Source organism: Sphaeramia orbicularis, chromosome 1 (assembly GCF_902148855.1).
Source record: "Sphaeramia orbicularis chromosome 1, fSphaOr1.1, whole genome shotgun sequence".
NCBI classification, from domain to species: Eukaryota; Metazoa; Chordata; class Actinopteri; order Kurtiformes; family Apogonidae; genus Sphaeramia; species Sphaeramia orbicularis.
In genome coordinates this window covers 43,819,642-43,836,648 of record NC_043957.1, presented here as the reverse complement: position 1 = coordinate 43,836,648, position 17,007 = coordinate 43,819,642, and the positions used below count along the sequence as shown (strand labels likewise).

General features: G+C 37.9%; 1 protein-coding gene across 1 annotated transcript in view; it reads right to left on the bottom strand.

Moving 5' to 3' along the window:
* Positions 1-17,007, bottom strand: part of ctnna2 (catenin (cadherin-associated protein), alpha 2) — a 602,172-nt gene that overhangs the window by 80,410 nt on the left and 504,755 nt on the right.

Sequence of the window (17,007 nt, the reverse complement as noted above, 5' to 3'; positions counted from 1 at the left end):
TTGCACTTTCCCTTATTTCAATATAATTGCAGTACCTAACCAACAGAAAGCAGGTCCTCTCTCTGTAATTTTTATTCACTTCCAGTTTTCTCTCCCTGGTTCTGCACAGGCCCAGTGGCCCTCTGACTGCTGCAGTAGGCACATGTGAGGCGAAGGGGCAGAGGGCTTGTGAAGCCTGGAAACATGCCCAACAGGCCGACTCCCACTCCTTCTTTCCCAACACAGGGAGTTGGGCCAGGGCCAGGGCTGCAACACCCAGCCAAAACTACTAATTGCAATTATCTAAGGAAGTGCTTCTCCTTTGAGGATTTTTTTTTTTTTTGTTTTCAAACAGGGAGGGAAAAACCAAGACAGAAGGTTTGAGACTACACCATGCAAGCCTAATGCTGATACGGTCAAGGATGCTGGAACAGAATACACAATTCAAAGATGTGTGTGTGTGTGTGTGTGTGTGTGTGTGTGCGTGTGTGTGTATGTGTGTGTGTGTGTATGCCTCTGTGTGAGAGAGAAAGGGAGCAATATAGAGAGCTCCCTGCTGAATGCCCATTCTTCATTTTAGTCTTGAACAAAGAACTATCGATTTTGTCCTTTAGCTCTGCCCTGGATAATCACTTCAATTCTAATTTGATGAACGTTTCCACTGCAGTTGGAGAGATGGGCATTCTCATGTATGCTATCTAAATCACCTAAATGGAGCTGAGTAACTGAAAAGAGATCTGATAGTGTCATTTTTTTTCATTTTTTGAGCAGGAGATTGTTACTGAGGAGCTAAGCTCCATCTTCAGGAAGCATTGAGGGAGGTAATAAATTAAAATAGCATCTCAGCACTCTCTCTTCATTGCTATTTAACACTGTCTGCATACAATGTGCATAATCAGTTTATCTCAATGTAATCTTGCAAAATCCTCTTTGTTGTATGCCCCAGAATAAAACCTAAAACTTTCTGACAAATAAGTATTTCTTTTGTAAAATAATTTAGTGTACAGGATTTTATGATGATTTTATAAGCCCTTTTCCACCAATGTGTTGAGGAAAAACAGCCAACACATCAAAATACTGACTTAGTATTTCAAAATAATAAAATACTTATTGAAGTCTTAAGTTTGATGTATAATATTTTTTATTACTATGAGACACCCATTTATTATTTTTGGGTGTATTTAACCCTTTCATGCACTGTCCACTCCAGTGGACAGTTCTTCTCCAGCTGTTCTCTTGTATATTAATGGGTTTTGTTGTTTTAGTTCCATATCAGCCAACACAGTGGACACTTATGCACCATCCCATACACTGTAATTCAGATCATTACTGTAACTTTACTGTTCTTGATAAACCTGATCTGCACTAACATGTTTGAGTGTAAATCAATTGTTATTTGTTAGACAAGAAGGTTTTTTTTTTGCATATTATCTCCATGAAGTGAGTAATTACTAGCATTAGAATATGTTAAAATGTGAGAAGACATCAGATTAGCAGCATTAAAAATGTTTTTATTTCATTGTTTTCATATCACTTTCTGATATTGGGTTTTAAACACATGTTTCTTTACTTCAAAAATTAAATGCATGGATATTTTTGTAACTCCATAGAAAAAAAAAAACTACATCGCATTGTTTTTTTTCATGGCTAAACACTGAAGAAAAAATCTTGACTAAGGTTCTCATAATTCGTGCATGAAAGGGTTAAGTACATAGAGGGTATGTGTCGAAGAGTAGGACAGCCGAGCCAGATGAAGCCTCTCATTGTGTCACTTCAGGGTAGTGGCCTCCTAAACCACACCTTCCCAGACCCATTTCCAGTGGCTACACCTACACAAATCACCCGTCCAGTTACTGACTCTCAGGAAGGACTAACAGAGCTGGTGTGAGCCAAGGTGCATGGGCACAACAGTTCCCCCTGAGGGAAAAGCATGAAGCAGACTGAGAACAGGCAGAATGGCCGCACAGGAATCAAATCAGTTCAAGTGACATTTCAAGTGTGATGCAAGACAGAAGCACTTTGTTCTGTTAAAGGTCTGTCATCTGGATGTTAACTTGTTGCAGGGATGGTTGACATGAACTCAAGAGTTGTGTTCCTATTAAATACACACATCTGCCAGTCAATTGCCTCTATGGATTTTGCACATACATGAGCATTGCAACACACACACACGCACACACACACACACACAGTAAATAAATAACTCTGTCAACACAGATGGAGCAGAACATGTAATGTGGGGATTCCGGTATGCACACTGTGAAACAATTACAAACCTGGCCTCACAGGAGCACTCCTATTTGTATTAGTCATGAGCTGTCAACTCCCATTGGTGATGGCTATATATGTACAGCATATGGACCAGAGGTGACAGAAACAGGTTAAGGTGCATGGCACTTGGTAACGCCAGATGTCACATTTATGTGAGGTTCAAGTCCATCGGGGAAATAAAGCAGCCAGAGTTGACGACCTGCTCTGAGTAACTATGAGCCACACCTTTGGAAATCAATCCCTATTAGTGAGCGAAGTACGTATCGCCTCAGGAAGAATGCCCACCGGGCTAGCAGCAACATCAAAAGACTCCGCAGACCTTGAAGTATATTAAAAGAGAAAAGCGGAAAATAACAAGGACAAAAGCAAAAGATTTTCCAAGCATGCTCAACGTTTTAATGTCTGTGCTTTACACTTAAATCCAAGGTGTGAAGCTGTTGATCAGTGCATTTTTTTTTCATAATCTGAGTATGTTAAAAATCATCTGACTGAATTATGTCACTGTATTAAAAAAAAAAAAAAAAAAAAAAAAAAACGAGCGCTCATTTTAAGAAAATGCCAGCTGCACTAATATTTAAAAAGCAAAACAGTAAAGTGGGTTGAAAAAAATCTAAGCTATTCCTTTTTTTTTCTTTTTACACAATGAAGCCAAAACCTGAAGTGAAATTGAGCAATAGCTTTGTGAGTCTTTTTGATTACTGATTGCTGTTTAATTGCTCAGTCTGCTACGTTTTTCCTCCTCCCTATCCACCTTTCCCTAAGAGACAAAGTGGACCTAAATTGCGAGTGACTCTAATGCACTTACGAGTTCTTTCTACACTTCCTAACTCAGAATGGAAATGAGTTTAAGTCACTGTTTACTAAGTGACAGGTCCACTAATATATAGCTGAGTGGGATCCAAACCTCCCCCTTTCCACACACCGTTTCCCCGCAGACCCCTCAGCTCCATACATATAGAAAGACACTCACGCACAGATGCACACACCTACATACAGAATGAGTCTATCACTGTTTCCTGTGGCCATAAACAGCTTATAACTGCTTTATAATATAACATAATACTGTAATGTTCACCCATGAGACATCATCAGTGTTTGGAAATCAGTGAAGCATGCATGCATAATGTCAACATATTTGACATTATGGAAGATCTGACTAAAGAGGAAGATATTCACCACATGCAAAATGTCAACACTAAATAATTACAAGAACAAGGTCAGCAATGTATGGAGAAAAAGTTCAAACAAGAAATGTTTATGAATCCTCCTCCTTTCTCTTCTCAGTGAATATAAAAACAGACAACGTAACGCCGCTTCATGCCACTACGGAAAAGTGAATTTGCCAGGTTGTCGGCTAGTGATTGATCATTACAGCTGTCACCTTTTTTCTCTATTTTCCCTTTCTGAAAAGACCAAAATCCTCTGTCGCACACTATATTTTCGAAAGCATGAAAACAGAGCCAAGAGGAGGTCCAGTTTTCTCTCCGTCCACTTGAATTACAAAAATATTGAAAGGTCATTAACTGAACTGTTGGCAGCATGAAAATTCAATGATGTAGAAGTACAAACAAAACTGTGTTATTAGAGGGTCAGGTCAAAGGAACACACACATCTATGAGAAAATCAAAGTTTCTCTTATCCTATTCTGTGTACACTCATTTCTAATAATAACTTTAATAACTAGAAAAGCACTCTGAGAGCACAGACCTCCACCAAGGCAGATCAGTGCCCCCCCTCCCCGATCACCACCAAAATTTAATCATTTGTTCCTTGTACCAGTATCAATATTTCCTGAAATTTTCATCCAAATCCGTCCATAACTTTTTGAAAGATCCGGATCAGTCTTTGCCATTTGATAGAACACCCCACTGTAAATCCCTGAGTCAAATTGCATGAGATTTGCACAATTCCCCCATATTGTGATTTCCACCATAAATATTAGTCCCATATTTATTTTACCTATATTTTAAGATTCCTTGACCATGAAAACATACCATTAGCAACTGGATTCATAATTATATCCTTATTAGTTCAGTAGTTATTCACGAAAATCACATTTCTCGTAATGGCGGTTTTCTTCTGGATCTAGCTCCTTAAGTATTAAAGCTACATGAAATCCGGTGGCATACTCCCGATGCGGAACTGACTGAGCTACACGATGGCGCTTGTCAGAAATTTCTACCTTTAATATTAAAGGCACAGTAGGCCAAAAAGTAAAGGCACCCCCATTTTTTATATAAATTGAGATAAAATCCGCCTTCTGGATCAGATCCGGATCAGCCTTTGAAATGTGATAGAGGACCCCATTGTCAATTCCTGAGTTAAATTTCATGAGTTTTGGTCAATAATTAAGCGAGATATTGGGAAACGAAAATTTTGGCCCCATTTACCACAATGTTTACGAAAATTTCAAAGTGATCCAGAATCCCGGATTTCTTCCGGATCCCCCCCAAAAGTTAATCATTTCTTCCTTATCCCATTTCCAACAAACCCTGAAAATTTCATCAAAATCTGTCCATAACTTTTTGAGTTATGTTGCACACTAACGGACAAACAAACAGACAGACAAACAAACCCTGGCAAAAACATAACCTCCTTGGCGGAGGTAATAATAACTTTTTTTATATATACCACCTTTAAAAACTGAGTTAACCAAGTGCTGTGACAGACAAAGCAAAAGTGCACAACAGTAAAATAAAAACATAGAAAACTAGAAGCACTCGGAGAGCGCAGACCTCTGCCAAGGCTGATCAGTGGGCCCCCCCGTGGGCCCCCCCACCCCCGATCACCCCCAAAAGTTGATCATTTCTTCCTTATCCCATTTCCAACACACCCTGAAAATTTCATCCAAATCTGTCCATAACTTTTTGAGTTATGTTGCACACTAACGGACAGACAAACAAACAGACAGACAAACAAACCCTGGCAAAAACATAACCTCCTTGGCGGAGGTAACAACACAACACAACTAGAAGCACTCGGAGACCGCAGACCTCCGCCAAGGCTGATCAGTGCCCCCCCCCCCCCCCCCCCCCGATCACCACCAAAATTTAATCATTTCTTCCTTATCCCATTTCCAACAAATCCGTCCATAACTTTTTGAGTTATGTTGCACACTAACGGACAGACAAACAAACAAACAAACAAACAAATAAACCCTGGCAAAAACATAACCTCCTTGGCGGAGGTAATAAAAGAGATAAGTACAGCAATAATGAAATCATGACTAACTCTGAACGTATCGTAGTGGAGAGGACAGAAATAACATAACATGATGCCGTCAGATCAATGCAAAATGAAGGAATGGAATAAAACAACATCATGTATGTCAGGAGTGCCAAAGTCATTTTAGTTCAGGGGCCACTTTCATCCCAATATGACCTGAAGTGGGTCGGACCAGTAAAAAAAAAAAAAGCAGTGGAGAAAAGGAAAATTACATTATGAAAGTTTTCACATCTACATAGTTTCCTTTAAAATGTAAATAACATGAACAACCTGAGATTTCTTAAGAAAAATAATTGCAATTTGAATAATATTTTGGCTGTGTTTATCATTTACACATGAACATTATAACTTACAGATCACAGTGGGTCTACAAATACATAAAATATTTAATAACAGACAGAATCTTGTTAAAATTACACTTACTTCTCTTAAGAAATTTCAGGTTGTTCATATTTGTTCAGGTTATTTACTTTTTTTTTTTTTTTGTGAAATTATACTTTGTTTTAGTGTAAATACATGAAAATATTTACATTTACAAAGAGAAAAATTTGGAGTTGTCATTATTTATATCAGGGGTGTCAAACTCATTTTAGTTCAGGGGCCACATTCAACCCAATGTGAGCTAAAGCGGGCCGGACCAGTTAAATAACAGTGAAAAAAGGAAAATTATATCATGATCAGGTTTCCATCTACAAAGTTTTCTTAAAAATGTGAATAACTATTGAACAACTTGAATTGTCTTAAGAAAACCAAGTGCAATTTTAACAATATTATGCCTCGTTTTATCAGTTTATCATTTACACATGAGCGTTACAATCGCACAAAACATTTAGTAACAGGCAGAGCATTGGCAAAATTTTTTTTTACTTTTCTCAAGACATTTCCATTTGTTCATATTTGTTCAGGTTATTCACATTTTTTTATAAAAGTATAGTTTGGTAATGTAAACATTTTCACGTAATTTTACTTTTTTACAGCAAAAAAACAAAGAGAAAATTTGGGTTTGTTATTATTTATAGGTTATTATAATATTTTACTGGTTCTAACCAACTTGAAATCTAATTAGACAGTGTGTGTCTGTATGTGGAAACTGAATTGAAATGACTTTGACACCACTGATTGTTAATATCTTCAGTGTAATTCTTTGCATTTCACAAATTCATCCCAAGGGCCAGACTGGACCCTTTGGAGGGGCGGATTTGGCCCCCGGGCCGCATGTTTGACACCTGTGATGTGTGTCAATATAAATGAATAACCAAAACAGGGTAAAATTAAATATTCAACACTAAAAAAATTAAAAACATTTGTCATCTTATTACTGTGATGTAGAATAAATGCTCGTATTAAAAACATTTGACTTGTTTTGTAGACACATTGGTCCTTACATCATAACAGGATCAAGAATTTAAACAGTTTTACTTTAAATATTTGTCAATAAGTCCAAATGTTTCCAATACATTTTCCTAAATTTTGACATCAGTGAAGCTTAATATGTTATTTAACACATCATAGGCAAATTTAAGTCAATTTCCACTTTGGCGTAAACCTTGTCAAAATCAGTGACATTTTGATGAAATCGTGTTACCGAGCACATTTTAAAATATTATTGGCAAAAATTTTACTTTATGCAATTGTCATCCTTACTTTGTTTAAGTACTTATAAATACCTGCTGAATAATGTAACACACATTGATATGGGTGCTTCTATGAAACTGGTCCTAAAAACACGACATGGGGGCTACAAATTCAAACCACATGTCGACTAATGTTATGAAGCAATTTTGGAAGCACTTTGGGTCTGTTTTAAAAACAAATATTTACTGAGATAAAACAGAAGCTATTCTCTAACAGGTACATTTTAGGGATTGAACTAATTATGCAAGACAGAGTGTTTGACAAAAATAACCGCTGTTGCAAAATCACTCGTGATTTATATGTTTTCAAATGGGCAGGTTCTGCGTGTAACACAAGTGGACACGATGAGATACAGTACATGCGAAACCTGGAATGAGACTGCAGATTCATGAAAAACCCACATGTCTGCATTAGAAAAACCACTAGGATCATCAAATGTAACACAGTGTCTTTATTTATAGCGGTGTATAAGACCATGTACAGCCATGTTTTCCAGATCGAATGCACTGACACCTAGGTAGCTTTTCTTGTCCTAATTTTGGTCCTGTTTTTGGCACCAATATTTGATTAAAAAAACATTAATTTTGGGATGGCTCAGAGCAAGAGCATAGTTTTTTTTTTTTTGCATTAATCTGAGGTCATCATTAGGTACATCCCTGGGGGGAAATATGGCTAAACTTCTGTTTTATTATTGGGTCAAAATAGCTTGAAAAATGCCAGATACCAAAATGAACCCAGTTTCATAGACGCACCCAAATATATGTATGTACAAGTAGGGCTGTGCAATTAATCGAAATTCAATTACGATTTCGATTATTACACACAACGATTACAAAAATGATGTAATCGAGAAAAAACTACTATTAATTTTGAGTTGTTTTAATTCACACACACGCAAGCTACCATGAGCTGCTCCGCCCCACCCCCATCTAAGCTACAGCTGCCAGCTAGCCGGCAGGTCCACCTCACGAGGAAAGTTGTACCTAGCGGTCTTGAAAAATGGCAGGAGAATCACAGCAGAAGCGCTTGGTAAACAAAAAAGGTAAGTCCAATTCAACTGTATGGAATCACTTTGGGTTTGATGAAGAAGACGAAGAGCAAAAACACATCACGTACAAAAAGTGTTTCGTAGTTGTGTCCGCACCGACCGCTAACACAACAAACCTTTGAAACCATCTAAAGTTGAACCACCGCGACCTTTATGATAATCTGATGAAAAACCAAAACACAAAAAAACCACAACTCCATCTACAACTTCGTCCGCAATGCAGTCTTGAATCTCCGAATCTCTTTATGCTGCAACTCCCTACTCATCAACATCGGAGACACACCAAAAGATAACAGACTCCATTGCCCATTACCTGGTTAAAGGTATGTGCTCCATTAACACCAGTGACAACTCAGGCTTCAGATAAATGGTGAATACACTGGACAAACGCTATGTTTTCCTTCAAGACATCATTTACACGAGCTGCTACTACATCGAAGATACTTGAATTTATAATTTGCACTTTACGTGAGTTTTTTTTTTTTTTTTTTTATTGCTACAGTTCTATGGCAAGTCTATAGCAGTTTAATTCCAGTGCACAATTTGTTTACAAAAGGAAACAGACTTGAATTTACAGCATACTTATTTGCATTCAAAGATTTTTTTTTTTGTTTCGTACAAAAGTGAACATACTTTGTTTTAGTGTTTAAAAGCTTTATTTATGTTTAAAGAGTATATTTTACATTGTTTTGCAAGAAGAAAAATAAACAACTTTAACCCTTTCATGCATGAATTATGAGAACCTTAATCAATTTTTTTTTTCCTGAGTGTTTTTATTCCTCTTTAGGCATGAGAAAAAAAAAAAAAACAATGTGATTTTTTTTTTTTTTTTTTTTTTTTTAAATCAACCTGTTTTTCATGGAGTTACAAAAATGTCCACTCAGCTACACCATGAATTTTATTCTTGAACCAAAGAAACATGTATTTAAAACCCAATATCATAAAGTGATATGAAAACAGTGAAATGAAGCCATGTTTAATGCAGCTAATCTGATGTTTTCTCACATTTTAACATATTCTAATACTAGTTATTACTCACTTCATGGTGATAATATGCAAAAAAAAAAATATTAACAATTGATTTCCACTTAAGAACCAATCAAGAACAGCAAAGTTACAATAATGGTATGAATTGCAGTTTATGAGATGATGCATAAGTGTCCACTGTGTTGGTTGATATGGAACTAAAACATCAAAACCCATGAATATACAAGATTAAAGCTGTAGAGTAACTGTCCACTGTAGTGACCACTATGCATGAAAGGGTTAAGGTTAACAAATAATCATTTTTAATAATTGTGATTTCAATTATTGCTAAAATAATTGTGATTATTGTTTTTTTCTATAATCGAGCAGCCCTATGTACAAAGTTAGCGCCCATTGAACACAAAACATATAACCGTGTCACCACTTGACCTGACCCTAAAGAAAACATCCAAAAGCTCCGTTTTCATTGTACCACTGCTTCAGACCCTTGGATGAATAAATTTAGCACTGGAAGATATAACGGACATCTTAATTTCATCACAACCTGAGCTGTTTTGATACTGAATAGAATGCTACTTGACATCTAAAACAGTGTTAAGGCACTAGGGCCAAAGGAATTTTTATTCCTTATTAAGGGTGCAGCACAAAATAATATTTCTTCACATCTGTTTAGACTACTCCAGGGTTAATTAATACACGTTTCTCATTCATTTTTGCTGAACTGAAATGTGACGTGTTAAAAAGGATCATGTGCACGGGCCTTGGATGGCAGCACAAAGGTCCACTGAAGCGACTCCGTTCAGTCATTGAACCCTTAAAAAAATTGTTTCTAGGTCAGAGCAAATGACTGTACACACTTCCTCTGGCAAAACCTTACAATTTCTTTTACAATAAGAATGTGTACAGGCTTTGACAGAGGTAACCATGGACACGTAGAGCATGATGTGAAATGTGCAGATGAGACAATAATGAGCCTCTCTTTTACTGAATACATATGTATACATGATCATAAATTAACATCCAAAATGTTTGGCCTTCAGTCTGTTAGATAATAGATACATTAGTGAAGGAGAGCGCCGCCCCCCACATTCAGGTTCTCTTGTTTCTTTCCATTCAGATATGCATAAATAAAGCCTTGCATCCTTTGTATTTTTCCTTTCATTTCCTGATCAGTGCTGTGTGCAGGGTCTAAAATGTTTACCGCACTTTCATGGGTAAACAGACAGGCTGAAATTCTCTTTAATCCAAACTTCCACTGACACTAAGGTTTGCCCACTTAAAACACTAAAGATGTTCCAGTTGAACTAAATCTAATGCACTAAATTGAATGAACCAAAAATTAAAGCTATACCGTATGATGTGGCATTTTTACGCTTTTCTTTTGTCATCTTAAAATGCTTCTAATAAGTGTGTGTCAAACTAAAATGTAAAAGAAATCCACCAGGTATTGAAACTCAAAAATGTTTAATTCTCATATATTTCTAATAACAGTCTGACCAATCATTTTAGTCGGTCCGAATGAAATAATTGGCCGAACCTGACTGAGCCTCCTGTCAATCATCCATTACGGCCGTCCAGCATCCGATCCATTATCTCCGTCTCACATCCGATATGTGTACCACTGAATCTGACGCATCACTGTCGCTGCTTCTCCTGTCACTGACCGCAGTCTACTGTCTAGGATGTGTTTGGATAGAACTGACATGCACATGTGGAAGGGATTAAACTGATTTATGAACAGAAACGACAACTGAGGAGAACAAACAGGAGTCTGATGAATGAAGGATGGAGATAAAAGTCCGGAAGTCAGCTGTACTGGACTGAACAGGTCTGCATAAAGCTCAGCTTTTATGATGGTGGGACTCATACAGGTACATGTACATGCTGTCACACATGTAAGATGATGTAGGATGATAATTGTATGGACTATGAAACCTCAAATGTTCACGGAAAATTCGCGGAGGCCGCACGTTCACAGTGCGCGTGCCCATCCCCTGGGCACTGCAGTGAAGACACTGACCCAGTACTGCACAGACCAGGTCTACTGATGGAACAGGAGCCGCGGGCCCGCGGCAGGTGGATGATGCATGTCATTACCAAGGGAGGGGTCCGCGTACACGCCAAAACGGACCGGACCTCCACCTCTGCTTCCTCCTCTGTTTCTATCGCGCATCAGGAGAGAGGAGGAGGAGCCTCAGAGCTCAGGCAGAGGGAAGGGGGCGGGGCTTTGGAGGGAGGCGGGTTGTTCATGTTCAAACTTTTACTAAGTGCTGTGAGAAATGCCACATTGGTAGGTATAGCTTTAAACTAATCTGCTGTTCAGTTGGCAACTTGGGTATTCTGAACTGAGTCTGGAAATTCACTAACACCCACAAAATCTCCAAGCTAAATTTTTGTCTTATAAGACTATGTTAAAAAAAACTTCTCTTGAGGCCAAACTAATTTGACAAGTTTAGGAGTTTTTAGAAAAATAAAAGCAACAGTTCAAAAGTAAATAAACCAATGTGAGGAATTTGTGATAACAGGCAAAATGAAAAAGACTCTTTTTCAGGTACTGGAGAGCAGAATATTATTTACTGAAAAGAAATATTACCCCCTTTTTTTTTTTTTTTAGAATAGAATGTACTTCATTGTCATTGTGTGTACAATGAAATTAGGAGTGCTACTCCAGTCAGTGAAGCAATATTTACAAATACGAGTGCTACAGAAATAAGAATAGAGCGAAGATAAAACTACAAAAACTAAAAAATAAGATAAAAAAAAAAACAAAAAAAAAAAAACAAATTAATTAATTAATAAAGATTTGACAAAGTAACACAAACATAGAGCTTAGTAGAATAAAATAAATAAATAAAAATAAGACTGGATAAAATATGAATAGGCGCTATTAACAGTATGTATTTCTTATAAAAACAGTATGTACAACAAATATGTATACCTAGGAACCAGGTCTTTATAAAAAATTTGTTGTGATTTAATGCTAAAATTAGGAAAAATGTATTGTTTGATTCTTGTATTAAGTTAATGATAAAGGTGTAAAAGCACTGAGGGGTAGGATTAAATAAGTTTATACTTCTTCCTACTCCTTTTCGACCATGCAAAATTCAGACTTGTATGTACTTGAAGATAGATACTATTTATTTAAATGCCATTTTTTGTTTTTGTCTTAATTTGCTTCGTTTTGTTTTATTTTGTTTCTTTGCATGTTCTAAATAAATACATAAAATAGTGCATTTGCTACATAATGAGCGATATGAAATGAAACATCAACAAGAAATAACACGATTACTTGAGTTGAACTTTTGGAATAAAAGAGAAACAGCTGGAAGCTAAGGTATGAGGTAAATAGGATATTTTTATGTATTATTTTAGTTTTAACCTTTTCACATTTATCCACAAAACAAAATCCCAGAGTGCAGAAATTTATCAAAACAGGTTCAATTTAATTTAGACTTTAAGGTTCTTTTTTCAGGCCTATTTGACACTGAATCTAACACAGGGTTGAACTCAGAAAACAGAATAGCCTTCACAATCACACCACGGTCTCCTTGACAACCATGACTGAGCCTGCATGAGAGCCTGACAGAGTGTGATTTACAGTGGTCGTTTCTCTGGAGCCGCAGCTGAGGTTTGGGTATTCCTGCTAATATCATGGCTGGCTTCTCGATAAATATGATAATTTTCTGCGGGCTGCAGGGGAGGTGAACCAGCACTCCTAGCAGGGAGCAGTTAGAATCTAACATGAGACGACAGCGGGGGTGGATGACAACACAGTTTAGATGAGCAGAGGCACGAGAACACGGCCGCAGACGTACATTCACACACACTGACGACTGCGAAAGAGAGCGGAGGCACCTGATGAAATACAAAAGGAGACGCAGGCAATGTTTGCCCGGGCCTGTGCTTTGCTTGTTCACCCTTTTATGGTGTGGAGCGTTCCTTCACATTCGCGCAGACTTCAAAGTGTGATTTATTTACATTGAATTCTGAATGCCTAAATGAGGAAGGCCAAAGGAAGAAAGGATGGGCAGCTAGAGAATCATATCCACAGTATAAAATTTTATTGAGCTCAACAAGGGACACAGAGACGTAATTGAAAGCAATATAAACAAATCATAAAGTTAGCCGGACAGAACTGACTTGGGACAAGGATATATATATTTATGTGTGTGTGTACATGCTATATATGAGCATCTCACTGCTCCCACAGTGCTGGATATTGGATTAACTTGTTCACAGTGCTGTAAATGACAGGACATTAAAGGAATAAGGCAGAGGGGAACAAATGGCCAATGCACTTCCCTGAGGCAGAGGCCAACTATACACACTTCCTGTTTGCCTCGGTGTCTTACTGCTTTCCTGTGGTCCGGTCTACAGGACTAAAAGCTGCTAAGACGGATTTTTCTTCACGATGCTAGGGGCACTCGATTGCACAAGTGAGGTGGTCGGAACCACCTATACAGTCAAAAACCGGTGTCTCCCAGGTAGGTAGTACAGTGCCTTGTTCATCTCACAACATTTCTGCCTTTTGCTCAAGCTGTGTACTGTAGCCACAGGGGCCAAACTGCCTCTCTAACAGCTCTTCTCTATTCCTCTTTCCCCTAAAAAAGGCAGCACGAGCTGTATTGATTTCTCTTTGCTCTCTATCTCCTTCTCTTTCTTTCTATCTCTCTCCCTCCTTGTCTGAGACTGCTAGCCAAGCAGTTGGGCTTGGCACCAAAACATAATTATGAAAATGGACCTCTGGGTTGTTTCTTTTAATCTATCTGTACATTCCACAGTCCCTTTGCAACAGAAGCTATTTAAAAACTGCTTCAAGGGAATTGAAATGTTTAACCCTGCGTACTGTAAAGAATGGTGTCCTTTTTGGTGGCATAAGGAGTGTCTGACTCGGGGACACAGATGATACCTTACTATTTTAGCCAAATTATAGGGATATGCCTCTATGAGTCTCACTCACATTGGGTATTGTTAGCACACTGCCAGATGTCTGAGCATCAAACCAGGGTGAGATTTGAATGCTCGATACTTTTCTGTCAAACGCTGGCATCAATTTACACTGTGTGGCAGCCATGACAAACTGCCTCAACTCAGACAGCGATTGCTGCACTCTCCCCAACTTACAGTTCAATGGCCAGTGAAGCCCAAATGACACAGCCAAAATCAGGCCCATTTTCAAGACATTAAACTCTGCAGCATGACGTGAGATACAGCAGCTGCAGTATCAAAACTGCTTCTGTGCCAAAGGTGTTAGTGATATGTTTTCAGCAACCCAGTCCCCTCAGAAATTATGTCCATATGCAACTGAATTGTAACTGCAGAAACATTTGATTATAAACTGAATGGAAGACACAAAACAGAATTTCAAAGTGGCAAAAACAGAAGTGTAAATTCTAAATAGACAACACATTTTGCTCTGCCAAAAGACCCACCAACTCACTTTACAATATAAGCTGCTTTTGATTGCAGTATTATTAAAGATTAGGCAGTGGCTACTGCCATAGTACTGTGGCATGAAATATCAGTTTGTCTTTTGCCACAGAGCCAATCAAATGTGAGCATTTGTACTGTGACAATAAGCAGTAACGAGATTTTGTTGCCAATCATAGATACTGTTCCATGAACTCATCAGCCTCTTGTTGCCACAGTACTGTGGTGACATATGGTGTACACGACAACACAAGTTTAATATCGTTTCAGCCTTTCGTCCACATGGCACAGACGTTGTCAGTGCCCTGAAATGGTATGTTTGTAGAACACCACATTTTGGAAATGATGACGCCATTGTACCACATCACCTGACAAAAACCTCGGACGTAACCTCATGCACATGCTCACTGCATGCTTCTGTGATTTTAGTGTATCCTGTGGCACTGTCTGTGTTTGTGTACAGCACCACATACAGGTGTGGTATATGTAAACCATTTTAACCCAGTTTTCCCGTTTCCACCTGGACGCAGATATTTCTTGAAACAGTACATGTATGGATGCGAAACTTTAAGAATTCACAAAAGAAAAATACTACAAGCATTGTCGCCTGGACGTAGCCTCCAGTAACTGATACCCTGGCCTTTTCCTGTAACCGGATAGGCACATGTCATGTGCTTATTGCCACAGTACTGTGTTAGCAGGGTGACAGGTTACCAGTCTACACATGATAGAAGGAGGACACTGATTGGATCTGTGGTAATCGACAAATGAGAAAGTTAGTCCCACAGTACTGTGGCAATAGGCACTTTGTAAAGATTTTATGGTGAGAATGTGTCAGGCCAGGGTAATAAGAATGACTCACAATGTATGATAATTTAACCAAGCCATCATTTTCCCCTGTGTTTAACCAAAATGCTATTATTACTTATGAAGCCCCCCCCCCCCAAAAAAAAACAAAAAACAAAAAACAAACTGTATGTAGAATATCTAATATCCTTCCCCAAACACCTCACGCCCACTGAGGGAAATTGAGCCTCATAGGAACAAAAGGAACTCATGTTTGGACTCATATTTGAGCTAAGTGTTGTTTTTTTTTTTTTTTTTTTCAAGTGTTTACACCACAAAGAAAAAAAAAATATTAATGCTGATCTATAAGTAACAATATGTCACTAATGAATTCAAACAGCTTGAACAGTGAGATCTACTGTGCAATGTATGGCATAAACATAATGATATTACATTATTTAAAGCCCTTTTGCTATGTGATTAAGGTGATTATGGCTGTGCATAATTTATATCACCCTACTTGTATTTTGGTAATTTAGAACCCCATTTCATACAGTTCTCAGTAGATTTGTCTGAAGCGATAACGCTACAGTCCGATCTCAGACAAAATGTGAACACGGCAAGACCTTGACATTTCTAAACATCACATCGCTCTGCCTTCTCACATCTATCTAAGGCACAAGAAAAGCATGATTAGTCCTGTTGGATAATAGATGCATGCAGTGGGAAAGGTCAGCAGTTGTCAGCCCTTAATGCCTCAACCTTTAAATTGGGGGATGGTCAAAGAGACGTCAAAGAAATGAGCAGTGACGGTAGGAGGTGGTGACACTGATGATTTAGAAGAACCAATAATTACCCGTTCCATGTCATATAAACATGTGAGTAAGGCTGGAAAGTGTAAACAGAATAGGTCAGGAGTAAGAAAAACTGCAGGAGACACATCCATTTACATCAAAAAAGCATTTCTGAGGATCATCCATGTCTGCGTTGGTTGTCAAATATGTTTCACTGATCGGTTATAGGTTCGTCAGTTAGACTTCTTGATCTGACCAGTCTGAGATTTTTTTTTTTTTAGGAAGTCTAAATATGCCAGCGGAAATGTCACATTGATTCCTATGCTTTAAATTAATGCTGCTATGAGGAAAAAAAAAAAAAAACTGATCTGGCAAGACGTGAAAGGCCATCATGTTACTGACTGTGAGCTGAAGTAACAGCACAATTTAAAAATTCCCCAGCATGATATTACTCTACAAGGAATAATTCTTAGGAATAATTCCTGGTAGGGTGTTAATAAATAACACCTCATGTATAATGCAGTGTGCACTAAGCTGGAGCTCATACTTGAACAGTTTTATAAGTATCATTTTTTGCAGTGATATACAATACACTGCAGTACACTATGTATTTAATGAACACCCCCCCTCCCCTCCCCTTCTTTTTTTTTTTTTTTTTTTTTTTCTATGCAGGAAGATAAAGACATGAGGTGATAAAACAGTGAAGAAATAGAGAGCGCCTAAGAAAAAGTAATAAATGAAGATCAAGAAACTTTTTCCACGAGCCATTTAGTCATCAGATAATTTATTTTACCGTCATATCAAAAACTCCGGACAGGACACGACGGGACAAAAGAAAATGTAAAAAAAAAT